The sequence below is a fragment of the Mirounga angustirostris genome, unplaced genomic scaffold (assembly GCF_029215605.1).
Source record: "Mirounga angustirostris isolate CCGP_5_RB_7025 unplaced genomic scaffold, mMirAng1.0.hap1 SCAF_4, whole genome shotgun sequence".
Classification (NCBI taxonomy): Eukaryota; Metazoa; Chordata; class Mammalia; order Carnivora; family Phocidae; genus Mirounga; species Mirounga angustirostris.
In genome coordinates, this window is record NW_026991712.1 from 129,525,005 (window position 1) to 129,543,243 (window position 18,239).

General features: G+C 33.6%; 1 protein-coding gene across 1 annotated transcript in view; it reads left to right on the top strand.

The window, feature by feature from the left end:
• The window catches only part of LRRIQ3 (leucine rich repeats and IQ motif containing 3), a 192,351-nt gene that overhangs the window by 109,958 nt on the left and 64,154 nt on the right, over positions 1–18,239 (top strand). The gene's annotated exons all lie outside the window — the stretch shown is intronic.

The following is an 18,239-nucleotide window of genomic DNA, read 5'->3' on the forward strand; positions in this document are numbered from 1 at the left end:
CACATGTGGGCCTGTGTCTAAGTTGCTTGCACTACAAATGTTTCCATTATATTAACATGATTAGAAAGGATGACAAAAGTTCCAGACTGTCATTAGTCTCTAATTTCAGTGTTAGTGAGGACATGTGTTTGAGAAATAGCACAGGAATACCTTCAAGCCCTTAAAACCCACAAAAAATTAGCCATTGAATAAAAACATAGGTTTAAAGGCAGATGTATCCCATTCAAAACATTTTCCTCATTAGCACACAGTGCCAACTGTATTAATTTGTTCTAGATGATATTATGCTCTATAAAAGTATGATTCATTTGAAGTGTCTTTTGGCCCTCTATATAGAATATAAACTCACTGATTTCAGGTATGTTACCTACTTTTTAAAATGCTTTATGCAGAGGCAACTTTCACTGAATGCTGCATATGGTATATATCCAATTGACAACAAATTTGGGTATATATTTATATATTTATAAAATATTTACACACTCATATACGGACTTATGTATATATACATAGCCCTATATTCATATGTAAAATCTTATATACATATATGGATATATGTTGTATTATGACTATGTGACTATTATATGTGCATAAATAGGAATAAAATATTCATATTATAGAGGTATTTTATTTTATATCTGTGAAATTACATAGAATATATCATTATCAGGAAATATTTTGAATGTTAAGAAATATTGGAAAATATATTCACTATAAGGAGTGTTCTAAAGCTGTCACTATTATTAGAATATTAAAGAACTATATATAGAACTATACTATAGAATATTAAAGAACTAAGAATATTAAAGAACTATTCTTTCATATTCAATAAATATTTACATTTTCCTCTGCTTTTTCACTCTTTATAGCTACTATTCATAAAACATTGTAGAAGTTGCTCAGCTCAATTTCTTAGAGTAATTGAAATGATCCTTAATTATAAGATTCATCTTCGAGTCTTTACTTTTTCTGTATAAAATTGTTGTTCCATCTTCTGTTGGCTTCATTTGTAGTCTCCTCTTTAGCTCACTTATTTGGTATACTATTCTTTTGTTATTTTGGTTACATATCTAGTCATTAGTGACTTAGTGCTTGATTAATTAGAAACTATAGTGAGAGTAAGTGATGCCATAGAGTGCTTAAGAGAACCTAGGATCCAAGAAACATTTTAAAAAGAAGTAGGGAAAAAGGAGGAAGTAATAAAATATTGGTATTTAATACTGTGAGTTTATTTTTAAAAATGCTGTGAGCAGGGCACCTGGGTGGCTCAGTTGGTTAAGCGACTGCCTTCAGCTCAGGTCATGATCCTGGAGTCCCAGGATCGAGTCCCACATCGGGCTCCCTGCTCAGCAGGGAGTCTGCTTCTCCCTCTGACCCTCCCCCCTCTCATGCTCTGTCTCTCTCATTCTCTCTCTCTCAAATAAATAAATAAAATCTTTAAAAAAAAAAATGCTGTGAGCAAATAATGGAAAGGATTAGTAAAGGGTGGAATTCAAGTTTTAGTAATTAGATGAGTAATCAGTGTCTGTTTTTCTCCTGTTTGGGGATGAAATGTGCTTGGTCCAAAAGGCATAAAATGCCCCATTTGCATGGTAACCTAAAATGGAAGGAGCTACAGGAGTGAGTTCAAGATACATTTATTTAAGAAATGCTGTGCTGCACCATCAAAAGGAATGAGATCTTGCCATTTGCAACGACATGGATGGAACTGGAGGGTATTATGCTGAGCGAAATAAGTCAAACAGAGAAAGACATGTATCATATAACCTCACTGATATGAGGAATTATTAATCTCAGGAAACAAACTGAGGGTTGCTGGAGTGGGGGGTGGGGTGGGAGGGATGGGGTGACTGAGTGATAGACACTGGGGAGGGTATGTGCTCTGGTAAGCGCTGTGAATTGTGCAAGACTGTTGAATCTCAGATCTGTACTTATGAAACAAATAATGCAATATATGTTAAGAAAAAAAAAAGATAGCAGGAGGGGAAGAATGAAGGGGGGCGGAAATCGGAGGGGTAGACGAACCATGAGAGACGATGGACTCTGAAAAACAAACTGAGGGTTCTAGAGGGGAGGGGCGTGGGAGGATGGGTTAGCCTGGTGATGGGTATTAAAGAGGGCACGTTCTGGGCGCCTGGGTGGCTCAGTCGTTAAGCGTCTGCCTTCGGCTCAGGTCATGATCCCAGGGTCCTGGGATCGAGTCCCACATCGGGTTCCCTGCTCTGTGGGAAGCCTGCTTCTCCCTCTCCCACTCCCCCTGCTTGTGTTCCTGCTCTATCTCTCTCTCTGTCAAATAAATAAATAAAAATCTTTAAAAAAAATAAAAATAAAAAAAATAAAGAGGCACGTTCTGCATGGAGCACTGAGTGTTATGCACAAACAATGAATCATGGAACACTACATCTAAAACTAATGATGTAATGTATGGGGATTAACATAAGAATAAAAAAAATAAAAAATAAAATGCTGTGCTGCAAAGCCAGAAGTCCATATAAGCATCCAGAATTTATGGTGCACGCTTAAGCCATTAAAGGAGATACAGAACCAAAAGTCAGGATTCATGAGTAAGGAATCTGATTTAAAAAAATTGATCAGAGGAAATTGAGGATCTGGAACAATTGCTAGGGACATTATTTATCCATGGCTTACATGGTCAAATGGTGATTAGTCCTTTTGCAGAGGAGGAACATAGATACAGAATTATGGTGGTCAATTAGATCAAGTTTTAGGGAAGCTTTTATATTATTATAATGTATTTTAGGGAAATTTAGATACTATTATGATGGATTTGCTGGGACACCCAAGAATATTTGAAATTTTCTTTGACACAGTCAACCCTTTTCCTCAAAGGTTACTGTGGAAAATGTATGTATAGGGAGTAATAGCAAACAAAGCAGTTTCTAACTGGAATGTTGGCCTGAAATTCCATTGCAAAATTTTAGTAACCTTGGCTAGACTATGAGATATTCTTCATTATTTATCCTTTGTTAGCTTTGCATTATTCTTTCATTTATTTCCTATATTGCAAACATGAATTTTAGAAGAGATATAATATGAGAGAAAGTCACACCCATTGGAGCCAAAAGGAAAGAGATTCAGAGGAGGGGAAAGCAATTTGCCATATATTTATCTCAGAGGCAGCCTAGTTGCTCCCCTTCTTCCTGCCCCCACACTCTTACATCTAAAGCTTCCTTCAGCTGGTTTAATCATATGTTGTTAGGAAGGAGAGAAAGCATCTAAGAGGTAAAAAAGAGTGATGGCCAGGAACCTTAAGGGTTTCAGCCTCATGGAAAGAAAGAACAAATCTATCTTGTAGATCTCAATCTTTTCTGACAGCCTATCTCCTAGAATCATGATCTATTTTTTTTTTTCTTAGAACGTGAGCAACACCTTCCCTTCTTGAAGCGTGAAGGTTGGAATTACATACCCTTTATCTTGACACATTTTCTGGAGAGGGTGCATATGTTCTCCCTGGTTAGCAACAAAATGAGGAGAGGGATCAATAAGGCAATCTAATCTAATTTCTCTGGAAGGGATTTCTTACTTGGAACCACTTTTAATACACTGAATGTTCACATCTTGTACTCCTTTATGCCATTGTATGATTCCTGGAGGCACTGGACATTATCTAATATGGCAGTCATCTATACTAAAGTAAGATTTGCTTTAGATATGCTGATTTGGTTAAAATTTAGAATATTTTTATTGATTTTTTTCCTTGCTTCCAAAAATTTATTTTTCTCATAACTAATGCTAATGGTATATACATGCCATATTGAACATTTTTGTAAAACCAAATAGAACAACATGTTTTCAAATACAGTCCTATGAATGTTTTCCATTATTATTAAATATGTTTTCCTATATATATATCTTTATAAATAGATAGATATAGACATATCTATCTATCTATATATATAGACTTTCAGATTGGCTTCTTTCACTTAGTAATATACATTTAAGTTTCCTCCTTCTCTTCATGGCTTAATAGCTCATTTCCTTTTAGCACTAATTACTATTTCATTGTCTGGGTGTACTGCAGTTTATCCATTCATCTATTGAAGGACCTCTTAGTTACTTCGAAATTTTGGCAATTATGAACAAAGTTGCTATAATCATCCATGTGCAGGTTTTTGTGTGGACATAAATTTTCAGGTTGTTTAGGTAAATATAGTAGAGCATGATTGCTGAATCATATGGTAAGAATATATTTAGTTTTGTAAAAAAGCTGCCAAACATTCTTCCAAAGTGGCTATACCATTTTGCATTCCTACCAGCAATGAATGAGAGTTCCTCTTGCTCTGTATCTTTGCCAGGATTTGGTGGTGTCAGTGTTCTAGATTTTGGCTATTCTAATAGATGTTTAATAATGCCTTGTTGCTTTAATTGTAAATTCCTTAATGACATGTACATATTTTCATGTTTACTTGCCATCTGTATATCTTTGGTGAGCTGTAGTTCTCTTTTTACTGTTAAAAAGGTGAGATGATTTATCACATGGTGTATATGAGTAAGAGGAAAGAAAAGGGCTCTCCTTAATCAGGGCTGGTGTGCAGTGTACAAGTGCAATTACATCATAATCTATGTAGATGATATTCCCTGTGGTTTGCACAGCACAGCTTGCATGGAAGGATGGGTTTGCCCTAGTTTTATAAATCCAAGTTAACTAATCATATATGAGGATTACATTTGTGTATGTGCACCTACTTTAAATTCAGGTAAATATGGAGGTAGAGGGAGAGAATAATCAGAATAATAATCAGAATAATCATATTACAAGCCAAGAAATATTGAATTTACTTTTGTCCTCTTTTTCTAGTTTAACAGTAAGTGACACTAAGAAAATAAAGAGAGGGTTGATCTTATATTGGATTCAGGAGATGTGGATTTGATCACCTCATTTTGATTATGTGAGGTGTTAAAAAGAAACTTACGGATAGATATTTTATTTTTAAATTTCGTTGTTTTGTGAAATAAGAGTGCTTTTTTTATACTGGAAACTGACCTTTATTTTCAATGTGTTTCTGTAATATTGTTCCAGCTTACATAATTCTATAAGAAAGAAGCTTTGTGATGACCTTCTTTAAAAATTGCCCTTTGTTACTATCTGTCATTTTGGGGCCCCATCAGCAATTCAGTTCATTTCAAATGGGTATTTTTTGAATATTTACAATGTCCTTAGCACTGAAACAAACTCTGAGCCTTAAAGAATTAATAATCAAGCAAGCTTTATGCAGGAACTTTTAGGGAGAGAGGGAAGAGCTAGGAAAAACTCACTGGGTAGGGACTGATTATATAAAGTGTGGAACTAAGAGGAGTATACAAATTCAGATCTGTTTTACTTGCTTACCTCTAATGGGTCTGACCAAAGGAGATGGAGTTGTCCTGAGTATTAAGACTTCCGGGAAATAGTGGCTTTTAGTGGTAGGTGGAAGTATGAGATATTAGAAGAGTATATAAGGGCAGATGTTAGGGCTGCCTGAGGCTAAGAGTAATTTAATTTAAGCTTAATTCAGCCCTCTTTTGGGGTTCAAAGAAGCAATAATGATGGTTCAAAAGTGAAAGTAAAGCTTAATGACCTCATCAATAATTAGGGGGCTAAATTTAGCCATTTAATAAAGTTTTACAGATATTTATTGTGTGATTTTTAGGTATCAGGTTCTCTGCTCATCACTGACAGTAAAAACAAAGCATGTCCCCTTTAATCAAAGATTTTGCTAAGACTAAAGAGAGAAGACTTGAAACTAGATGAGTAAGATTAGGACAGAAACATACAAGGATAGTATTACCATTTGTGGTTTCTCAGATGTGTCTTAGCTGAGAGCTCCAGCTTTTAGTTTTTTTTCAGGGTCTAGCTTTGCTTTTAAGTCTAGGTCACACTGTTTTTTTCCTAGGCAAACTCCAGTCAATTACTGAGTAAGGCAATATTACAAGGACCTGGCCATTTCTACTCAGTATGGGATTTTCAGACAGACAGACTTTGCTTCAGAGTTCCAGGGTGGTTGGCAAAAAGTTTAGCTTTCCCTGATTAATCCACTTCCTCCATTTTCCTTTAACAGGTGTTACTTCCCAATAAATCTTTTGTACACTTAACTCTGTCTTGGTATCTCATTTCCGGAAAAACCAACCTGTGACCATTTAGAATTGAGCAAAGGATTCACCTAATAGCATAACCCATCTGGAAAAAGTAAAGAGATAGGGACTATGAAGTGCTGATAGTACTGCTCAACAGACACTTTGCATTGAAGTGAGTAAAAGAGAATTAAATGACTTAAACCTGAGACAGATAGAAATTAGGAAAAAGTAATAAGGAGATCCTTATAAGTTATGCCAGATGATAACTTCATTGGCATCTTTTCCCCCATTAGCATGTTTTAACATCTGCTTACAAATGTCAGTTCTGTTGATCCCATTCCCATACATAAGAGCTTTAATATCAATAATATACGATATTGTCCCCTAGGAATCACAAGACAAATATAAATACAAATGTAAATAAAATTCCTTTATTATTAACATTCCTTGATGAAGTGTCCATCTTTTCTGTTATTATATTTTTTATATTTTTTTCATAATCATAGCTCCATCTCAGTTGTTCACATAGAACCTTCACATATCTGCATGCTACCCTGACCTTTTAGAACCAGTTAAAGAACAACTGACAATATATCCACAGACTTCCTTTTGTTAAAATATATAATTTGGATGTAATCTTTTGCTCTGTGTAAAAAGACATTATGTACACACTTCCATAGTCTACAATGAGTATTTCTGCCTGAAGTATTTCCTGAAAAGGCAAGAAATCTACCTGGTACCCTTCAGCCTGCCTCTCTTCATTATTCAGTTTCTCAGTCTTTTGGGGCAACTGACTCAGAGGGGAAGCCTAATTTTATACCAAGCAGAAAACTGACTTACAGTTATGCCCTTCAAGTATTTTCATTTGCTTTATCACCCAGGCACGAAGGATTGCCATCATTATCGGGACACCTGAAAGTTCAAAACTTGAGATTTTATGGATTATCCAGGTCTTGTTTTACTTTAGGGCTGTTCATTTATATCTCATGGTATAGCCTTGAGTTTGAATGTGGACAGTATCCCCTCCTTGGGTGGACATGGGCTTTGATTTTTGACTCCTGACCTCTTGAGCCATCAAATGTATAGTTTAGTTTGTAAGTTGTTTTTTCCTGATCTACAAATATTATTAGAACAAAAGCAGTATTGAGTGTTGGGCCTACCTCTCTGGGATCTTGCCTTCTCTTAAATTTTGACCTGATAAATCCTAATTTTCTTGAGAAATCCTGTTTTTCGAAGACTTTAAAAAAAATCTTTCATCTGGCTTTTTTGAAATTCAGAGTTGGCCCAAATTTATATTCTACCAGTCTTGGATATGGTTGTTTTGACTTTCCATATTTTCTGTTATTAAATAGCTAGTACATTTTCCCTTGACCTGATAACCATCTTCTTTTTTTTAAAGTGTATTTTAAATATCAAATCTGTTTTACTTTGTATTGATTTAAAAATTTTAAGTGTTAACATTATTATACAGTGTTTCTTTTTTTTCCTTTTTTATTATTTAAATTCAATTAGACAACATATAATACATCTTTAGTTTTAGATGTAGAGTTCAGTTATTCATCAGTTACATATGACACCCAGTGCTCATCACATCACGTGCCCTCCTTAATGCCTATTACCCAGTTACCCCATCCCTCTCATCCATCTCCCCTCTAGCAACCCTGTTTGTTTCCTGTAGTTAAGAGTACTTGCTGTTTCTTCTTCTTACTACTACCATGAGCAGTCTATATGTTTTATTACTTTTTGAGATTTGGCAGTATTAATCTGTATTTTAGGGAATATTAATTGTCTAACAATTGTCAGTACCTTTTTTTACCAGTTCTAATAGTGTATTATTTCAGTTTTTTAAAAAAATATATATTTTTGGAAGTTCTTGTTTGTTCTAAGTTATCTAGCTTGATACTTAATTTGTTATGATTCCATAGATGCTGCTAAAAATTCATATTTAGGATTCAAAAAGAGAAAAAAATGTATTAAAATCTTGTTAATTTCAAGTGGAAGTTTCAGAAATGTCATAGTTAATTAATGATAAATATGTTGTTTTGCACATTTTTAGTTATTTTCTGCTTCAGTTTTATCAAATGCTAAAAAAATAATTTGCAAATTTATTTGGCTTTTTGCTTACATTATCATAAACACTAAAATTGTTATAGTTTTTTTAAAAACTTGAATCCTAAAATCACCTGAAAATTTTTAATGATTTTTCTCAAGTCTCATTTCATTATATTAATTATTTTGGATACTTCACATCTTTGACATTTCATTATAACTCTGACAAGCACTACTGAAACTGAATTGTCAACTCTACAATATTTTTTTATAACATCTCTACTGAGATATAATTTGCATAACCCAAAGTTCTTCCTTTTAAATTATTCAATTCAGTGATTTTTAGTATATTCACAGACTTTTGCAATCATTACCATTATCTAATTCCAGAATATTTTGATTACCCCAAAATGAAATCCCCTTCCATTAGTAGTTGTCCTTGTGGGCCTGGGCAACCATTAATCTATTTTCTATATCTGTAAGTTTGCTTATGCTGGACGTTTAATATAAATGGAATAATAAAATATGTGGTCTTTTGTGTCTGGCTTCTTTCACTTAGCATAATGTTTCCAAGATTCATCCATGTGATAACATGTATCAGTATTTCATTCATTTTTATGGCTAAATAATATTTTATTGTATGAGTAGGCCACATTTTGTAATCTATTCATTAATTGGGTTGCTTCCAATTTATGGCTATTATTAATGCAGCTGTGAACATCCATATACAAATATTTGTGTGGACATATTTTTGAGTTTTCTTGGCTAGACAACTAGTAGTAGAGTTACAGGAGGATGATATGGTAATTCTACATTTAACTTTTTGAGGAAGTAACAAACTGTCTTCCACAGCAATTGCACCATTTACATTCATATCATCAATATATGAGAGTTCTTATTTCTCCAAATCCTCACTAACACCTGTTATTATCTGTCTTTTTGATTATAATCAGGCTGGTGGGTATGAAGTGGTACATCACTGTGGTTTAAACTTGTATTTCCCAATAACTAATGATGATGAGGATCTTTTCATGTATTTATTGGCCATTTGTATATCTTCTTTGGAGAACTGTCTATTCAAATACCTTCATCATTTTATAATAGCTTCTTTTTATTATTGAGTTGTAAGAATTCCTTATGTATTATTTATCCCTTATATATTCTTAATACAAATCACTTATCACATATATGGTTTAAAAATATTTTTCCTTTTTTTAATTATGTTCAATTAGCCAACATATAGTACATCATTAGTTTTTGAGGTAGTGTTCAATGATTTATTAGTTACGTGTAACACCCAGTGCTCATCATATCATGTGCCCTCCTTAATACCCATCACCTGGTTACCCCATCCCCCCACTCCCCACCCTTCCGTAACCCTCAGTTTGTTTCCTGGAGTCCAGAGTCTCTCATGGTTTGTCTCCCTCTCTGATTTCTTCCCATTTCCATTATGTAGGTTGTCTTTGACTTTTTAAATTTAAAACACAAAAGCTTTTAATTTTGATAAAACCTAATTCATCTCTTTTTTTCCTTGATCACTTATATTTTCCATATCAAATATAAGAAACAATTATCTGAACCAAAGTCTTAAAGATTTATTTCTATGTTTTTTCTTTTCTTTTTTTTAAAGATTATTTATTTATTTGTCAGAGAGAGAGAGTGAGAGATCAAGATAGCACAGGAGCAGGGAGAGCGGCAGGCAGAGGGAGAAGCAGGCTCTCTGCTGAGCAAGGAGCCTGATGTGGGGCTCCATCCCAGGACTCTGGGATCATGACCTGAGCTGAAGGCAGACGCTTAACTGACTGAGCCACCTAGGCATCGCTATTTCTATGTTTTTTCTAAGAGTTTTATAATCTTAGCTCTTATATTTAGGCCTACAATTCATTTTCAGTTTATCTTTATGTAGTATGAATTAGGAATCCAACATTGTTCTTTTATTAGTGGATATCCAGTTGTACAGCACCATTTTTTGAAAGGAAAAAAAAAAACAACTCATCCTTCTTCTTAATTATCTTGGTACCCTTGTCAGATTTCAGTTGACCATGTGCAAGGGTTTATTTCTGGACTCTTAAGTTCTATTCTATTGATCTGTATGTCTACCCCACACAATCACTTGGCATTGCAAAGTTTTTGTTACTTAAATAATATACTACTGAAGAAAAAAGTCCAGTATCCTAGGAATCTTCAGTAGTATAGTTTATCATGTTATAATTAAGACTGAAATCTATTATCCTAAAATTTTTGTTTTATATCATTATACTCAAATTAAAAATTAATCAACATGTAAACTCCTCCCATGTGTACAAATGATATTTACCTCCAAATTTTTTGAAAGTTTGCAATTTTAAGATTCATGCATAGATAGGAAATCTGATATGGAGAGCAAATTTCTGAGAGTTGACAAATGAAAAGCATAGTCAAAGCCCTAGGAAACAATTAATGGTTTTTCCATCCATAGAACACTGATTTATCCCACAGATGGATTTCATGACCTTTATAATGATAAAAGCAGCTTTGCCTGCATACTTTAAAGGCAATAGATACATATATAAGTTTATACATATAAATAAGTATCAATATAGATACCTTATAGGTACCTATAGGAGTGTTAAATCTTGGTTTTAAATTTCAAATTTTATGTTCTTTAATGCTTTTATTTTTCCACCTTAGCATGCTTTAGGGAAATGAAGAAGAGTGGAGTTTTTTTATTCTTTAAGAATTTGTTGTTTAGGGCATCTGGGTGGCTCAGTCAGTTAAGCGGGTGCATGATCCCAGGGTCCTGGGATTGAGTCCCACATCTGACTCCTTGCTCAGCAAGGAGTCTGCTTCTCCCTCTCCCTCTGTCTCCCCACCCCCCAACCCAGCTTGTGCTCTCCCTCCCTCTCCCTTTCTCTCTCTCTCTCTCAAATAAATAAATAAAATCTTAAAAAAAAAAAAAGAATTTGTTGTTTAGATGAGGTAATAGAATAATGACCAATATGCCTATATAATTAAGCCTCAGATATGTGGTGGAACATACAAAAAATTTAATGTCAAAAAAGAAAAGATCAAGGGTAACATTTAAAAAATATATGAACAAAGTTATGGAGGTGAGAATTAGCTTGGCAGATATGTGAATGGAAAGGAAATTATCCTAACTATATACTAAGAGATTTATGAGAGGAATTGTGGAAAGTACAGTTGGGTAGGGCTGTTAATGGATATTTTAATTTTCACTTGAGTGCTTAAAATGATTATTTAGCAAGCAATAGTCTCTCTGTACATTTTAATCCATATGTGCTGTTATACCTGTGAAATTACTTAGAATTAACAAGTTACATTTGTTATTCAAACTTTTGTATAGGATAGTGGGTGACCAAATGTTAGGATGGTTATTTAATTGTTTTATTTATGATATAAAGAAGAGAGTAAAGAGTGAAATCTTATAGCCATCAGACTGAAGTTTTCCTGATAGTGAAATATCATAGACAGATGACAAGAAAATGTAGGAAGGTTTCCAGATGAAAGATGCAGAGCATAATAGAGGCTGTAGATTTCAGTAATTAATGGGCCTTTTATAATTTTATATCATTTTATCTTTTCAATGTTTTTTGCTCATTATTCTGTTATAAACAGTACCCTTCAGCTGGTTCAGTCTCCAGTCTCCTTATTCATTCTTACCTGTTTGCCTCATGTTTTCCTTATGTAAATTAAGTATCATCTACTTTTTCGCATCTGCCTAATTCATGTTCCCAGTTTCTTCGAGATGCTTTACAATGAGCTCAACCTTCTGATGACATTTACAGTATTTACAATATCATTCAAATTGGAACTTCTACATTTTATCTTGTTATTCACAGGAAAAGGTATTTAAATTAAAGTAAAATTGGTTAGGTTAAGAAAGAATTTGGGCTTGACCACTGGAGTAGTTCAGGAGACACAGAATGGTTATGGTTATAGGAACTAGCAAAAGAGAGTCAGTTTGGTAAGTAGCTCCCCATCTAATGAGTACTGTGAACTCTATTCACTGTCACGTGGCTAGCCACAATTGAGAACTACTGTGGAAAGCTTAGCAACATTGAAATTGGGTCAGGTTGAAATAAAATGCTGGTATTAATGAGGTCTGTCCTGAAGTATCAAAGCCTAGACACTATGTTAAAGAACTGCCTTAAGAAAACTGTTATCAAAGATTGCATTGCTAGAATGAAGGCTGGGGAAATGGCCCAAGGCAGATGTCAAATTAGAACTGGGAAACATTGCAAAGGCAGATAGAGTGATGAAGGCTCAAGAAGGATATAAAAAAGATAATTACCAGAATTATGTGTCAGGATTTGAGCAAAGGTAAATTAATAGGGAACTCTAAAGATTGGTCCAGAGAGGCTAACTCTCTCTTATCTTAGGCCCTAGAATTGGAGAGTGGAGTCTGTAGTTTGGGGATTTAATAGCTCCAAAGAAGGGAAAGGGTGATTACAGAAACAGAGTGTATCTTATCAGCAGCTTTTTCTTCAAAACAGAACTATTGCTGCACGTTATAAGAGATTCCAGTATTAAAATTAACTATATTTGATCTTGGCTGCTACGAATTAGCCAATTATTGAAAGTAAAGTCTCCTCTTTTTCATAGATGGAGCTAATATATAAAAGCATTGTTTTGTGTCCTCCCTCCAATTCACCTCCATTCCAGCACATTGCCTTCTTTCTACAATATGCCATCAAATGATCTATACACAAAGTAGGCACTAAAATGCCTTCATTCATTCACCTGAAGTTCTTGGCACCCAAGGCCAAAACCTCCTTCCCAGAATTTCTTTACTTCTTTTTCTGTTTAAGAACGAGATTATTCCCACAATGTTCCTCTCATCTGTCTGTCTTCACTTCAGCTTGCAGCATCAAATAAAAGAATAAAGTCCCTGATAATGTCCCTGAACCAAGATTTGGTCTTTTTCAATATTAGGGAAATCTGTTTCTCTGATTTGAATAGAGTATTGTTACTATTATTTTTCTTGTGTAGGTTTCTATTTAAATTTATTTATACACTGCTTCCTTTGAAAGTGAATTTTATGTGAATTTTACTGTGAATGTTTTTACTCTAGGAAAATAAATCACTTTATGGCAAGTTGTATTTTATTTTGTTTTTGCCACCCTTTATCTAGCACAGTGATATGCACATAGGAGGTACTTAACAAATATTTACTGAGTTAAAATACTATTTGTTGTATTTAAAAGAAGTATAATCTAAACTCTACTTATATTATTTTGAATTATAACTCATGGAGTAATTTTAGTATATTTTCTTAAAATATTCCATCATGCTACTATGAAAAAAGTGGCTAACAGAAATCTGCTTATCACTGAGCTCTTTCTATGTGGGCAGGAAGAAATAAGGTTATCATTGAAAGAAGATAGATGAAAATAAGATGCAAGTCAAAAATAAAACAGTGCAAAAAGATCTTGCAAAGGTATGAACTATGTAAATAAAACATTTTCTTGTCAGTGCTGTTACACTAGAACTTAGAATACCTTTCAAAGATAAAGAAGATAAAGGGGTTACTCTATACTGTGGTCATTATAATAAAATTCATTATTCCAGAAATGTTACAGGCTGATTATATAAACAAACTAAAAATAAATTATGTAGATAAAATAATGAATCAATTTTTAATGAATTATTAAAGAAAATGAAAATAGAGTCTTAATTTTTTAGAGCATGTTTCTTTTTGATACAATTAGAGGTAGGGTACTTGGTATAGGGGCAATTGATCTGACTCACTATCCCAAGTAATTTTTTCCCCCAAATCTTAAGGACGTTGATAAATCTTGAAAATACTAGTTCAGAGACAACATTAGAGTCTTATGCAAGATCCATATATTTTTTTTTAATTGGGGCATAGTCTTTGTGTGTGAAACAGTGTATATTCTCAATTACTATATAAGTCTTTGCTTTACAAAGACTGATATAAAAATACTCATTTCTTAAAGAAACATCTTAGTGGAGAGTAGAGGTAGGAGAAAATATATAAAAAGCATGTCTTGGGGCACCTGGGTGGCTTAGTTGGTTAAGCCACTGCCTTCGGCTCAGGGCACGATCCTGGAGTCCCAGGATCGAGCCCCGCATCAGGCTCCCTGCTCAGCAGGGAGTCTACTTCTCCCTCTGACCCTCCTCCCTCTCATGCTCTCAGTCTCTCATTCTCTCCCTCTCAAATAAATAAATAAAATTAAAAAAAATAAAAATAAAAAGTATGTCTTTCCTTTTTAACTTTAACTTTTAAATTCATTGAAATGTAAAAAACCTATCATTCATACTTTTAGGTTTCTTGCTATCACATAGAGCCATGATTATTAGAGTTCGTGAGCACCTAAAAAGCAAATCTGGAGCTCGCTGTCCTCAGGGCAAAATGTAATGTTTGCTGACTATCATTAACTAATGGTACACCTCAAGAGTTTAACTGTATTGTTTTCCATCTTTAAACTTTATCACTGTATTTTTCTTCAGGGTAAAAAAAAATTATGGCTCAATTTTCACTGAAGTGGGCTGGATTATGTATTCACCTCTCATCAGTGTCAAAAGGAATTGTGCACATCATTCCCTGGACAACAGGATGAAAACCTGTCTCTGATTGGACACTAGGGAGATCAGCTGTACACACAAGATAAGTGTAAAGTTGAAAAGAGAAATACATTTAGTAATTCATCCAAGCCAGCATATTTTAACAGTTTGAAACTTGCATAAATATGATCATGAAATTATTTACTTCCTCATACAAGAAAGTTAATATTACCATTTTTAAATCCAGTGAAACTTACCATCATAAAAATTTTGCTTTACAAAGACTGATAATTCAGAACTTTTCAAGCTGTCCATCTTTTTCTAATAAAAAAAAGATGACAAAATCAATAAAATGACCATTCTTTACAACTTACTTAGAATGAATTTTTATTTGTTCAAGGTAAGAGAGAGTGGCTATTTCAGTGTACTTCGATATTGGTCTGTGCCTTGAATGACAAAAATTAATGTTTTATGAGTCATCTAGAAAACGACATAGAATTTTCTTAAAACAAATTTAAGTACCATGACTTGGGAAATATTAACTATTGAATCGTACTGCTGCTCTCTGGTCTATTTAGGATAGTTCTAGAGATATTCCATCTAAGCACAGGTGTTTAATGACAATATTCACCTGGAAAGCCTGGAGGGACTCATAGTAAATTGCAGGCATTTCTTCATATTTCATTTTTTGTTTAATGAAATATAAAGATTCTGGCAATACCTGCTGTAATAGCTTATGAACCTAAAATAAGCCTGTTTGTATCTTTGAAAGTTTTGGTGACTACAGTTTTGAGTCCTTTTATTCAGCCACAGGAATATTGGACCTCATGTAAATAACAAACTCTGGACCATGGCTGAAATATTTCCAATAAGAGCAGTAGAGCTGAGGTTGTTAAAGAAGTTCTGCTGAATGCTCTGAAGTCAGGCCAACTGAGATTTGTACTGGGGCTATAGTACTTTTGGGCTGGCTAACCAGGGTCAGTGATAGCACTTCCTGAGTCAGTCTCTTTCTCTCTCTCTCTCTGCCCCCTGCAGTTCCTAGCACATATGTAACAATCAGAAGGAAGGAGCATAATTAAACTGCATTTGAAACAGTCATTTTAGTCCTTAGTATTGTAATGAAAGCTTATAGGAAGCAACATTTACTAATATTCTAAACTCCCAAATGAGTGTATTACTCACAGTTGCAGGAGGCTAAAACCTCAGTTTTAGAAAATATTACCCAAGTAATATTTGAATCAATTTGATAGTTTATCAATATGTATGCATAAAGCATATTTAAGTTGGTTATAATATACTTTACTTAGAAACATAATTATGTATATGGTTACTCTGTTAATTTATTGAGGGCTTGTGTGTGTGTGTGTGTGAGAGAGAGAGAGAGAAAGAGAGAAATATAACTGCTTCCTCAGATTCTAAACCTTAATTTAAAACATATACCTTCTCTAAAATGCCGGATTTGCTTCAGATATTTAGTGTAGAGGAGAGCAACCTAAACATCAGTTAAAATGTTGGCAGTCCCTATCTGTTCTTTTTTCTCTTTTGATAAATGTGGGCATTGTTAAATACACATAGAAATATAGACTCTTGGGCTACATATGTTACTAGTAAAGAAAAGTTTTTTTCTTTTCTTTAGAAAATTCTGTTTTGTTGCCCATCAATAAATTTCACACCACCATATGAACTTGTCTCATTTGGTGATTACTTAAGCAGTATTAACTTATATTGTTAATATATACCCTGTCTCTTTTCATTTCAAAATGATTAGATTTACTGATTTAAAAATATTGTAACCAATTAAGTTAACACATGAGCTTTAATAAAATGCAGATTCTTATTAGGAATGTATTTAGCATTAAGCCATTAAGCCTATGTTCTCACCTATCTCTCTCTCTCCCTCTTTGTGTCTTTCTTTCACTCTCTGTAGATATCCTCAGTTTCAGTTTAATCAAATCATATTTAATTGGAAACAAAGTTTTTCTCACTTCGAATGGCTTTATCTTACTTTATATGTTTTCCATATCTGCATAGATTATTAAATTATGAAAAATTTGAGAAGTCTAGAATTTAAGTATTCACAAAATAGTAACTTTGTACTGATGCCTAGCATGATGCCATGGATGTAGTTGGCACTCAGTACATATTTGTTGAATAAACTAATCAAATTTCTCAATCCTTTTTTGTTATTTGTGAGTTGATACTGCAACAGAGGTTGAAGAATCCAATCAAAGTGGTGCAGGGATATCAAGATAAGTAAACCACAGACCCAGTCCTCAGAGAGAATAATTTCTTCTAGGGGTGAGAAATGTACTTAACTATGATATAAGGTAGAATGCAATAAGTGCTTTGAAAGTTATAAACAAAATAATATTTGTAGAGTTACACACTTTAAAAAATGTGGTCTTTAGGTAAACCAAATACAGAATTATTCTTAATTATTACTATATAATACATTGGCTATTAGTATAATCAATATATTAGTAAAAAATGGGACTTTGAATAGAATTGCATTGTCATGTAAATAATAAGTAAATATATATTTAATGTATATTATATAATATATATAAAATATATAAATAATAAGTAAATAATACTTTTAAAGAAACATAAATCTGTATACTATAAAATTTTTCATGCCCTTTACTTACTTTACCTAATACCAATTGTTATTATTAATGAGCTAGCACTATGTTCTCTCAACTTGAAATTATAACCTATTCTAAAATCATTGTGGAAGTTTGCAGCATCTCTTTTTACTGGGTTTGACAACTGCTACTAACAAGTATCCACAGTAATGTAGCAGACAGAGTGGGCCTCAGTAATTTACACATTGGCACCTCTAATCTTGGTAATGATGGACCTTAGACCTTAGCCATTCTTTAACTGAGGGAGCATGCCTTTCTATTATGCCTTTTTCCCCATGTGTTCTTTAAATAGACATTTGCAGCAAAATATAATATTCAGGCACCTTCATGTCCCATGGCTACTTTTTGTATAGAAGAGAAATGTCACACTTCTTTCTGTATCTACTGTGTGTCCTATATTTGTTTATCCAGGTCATCCTTTGTGAATTCTCTTCCTCATGTATCCAGAGTATTATCGTTTCTAGTCATCTTTGTTAAGATAAAGTAAGATTGGGAACAAATACAAGATAATCGCAATTTTTCAAATAGCAGTTAAACCTGCCTTTTGCTTCTAGGGGAATATCTTAAAAAGTAATTTTTATCATAAAACTTTATTTTAAATCATTGCCCCTTCTCCATGTTTTTTTTTCCTGTTAACCAGCACTTAATCTTGAAGGTAGAGTTCAAGTGGCACCTGCCAGAAGTGCATCTCTGTATATTAGCTTCTCCTATGTTGAAGGAATTGCTTCATAAAGTTAATGAGAGGCTATGTAGCCAAACAGTAGGGTTAACAGCTTTCATTCAGTCAAAAAAGGGCACCATTTTTAGTTTGGGTTTTAGCATATTCCTAAAGTTATTCCTTTGAGTAAAATATGGAAAACCTAAGATTTGGATTAGCACTTTTAAAGATGATGTCTTAGCTGGGAAGAGGAAAGGGAACAAAAACAACAGAAAACAGGTGGTAGG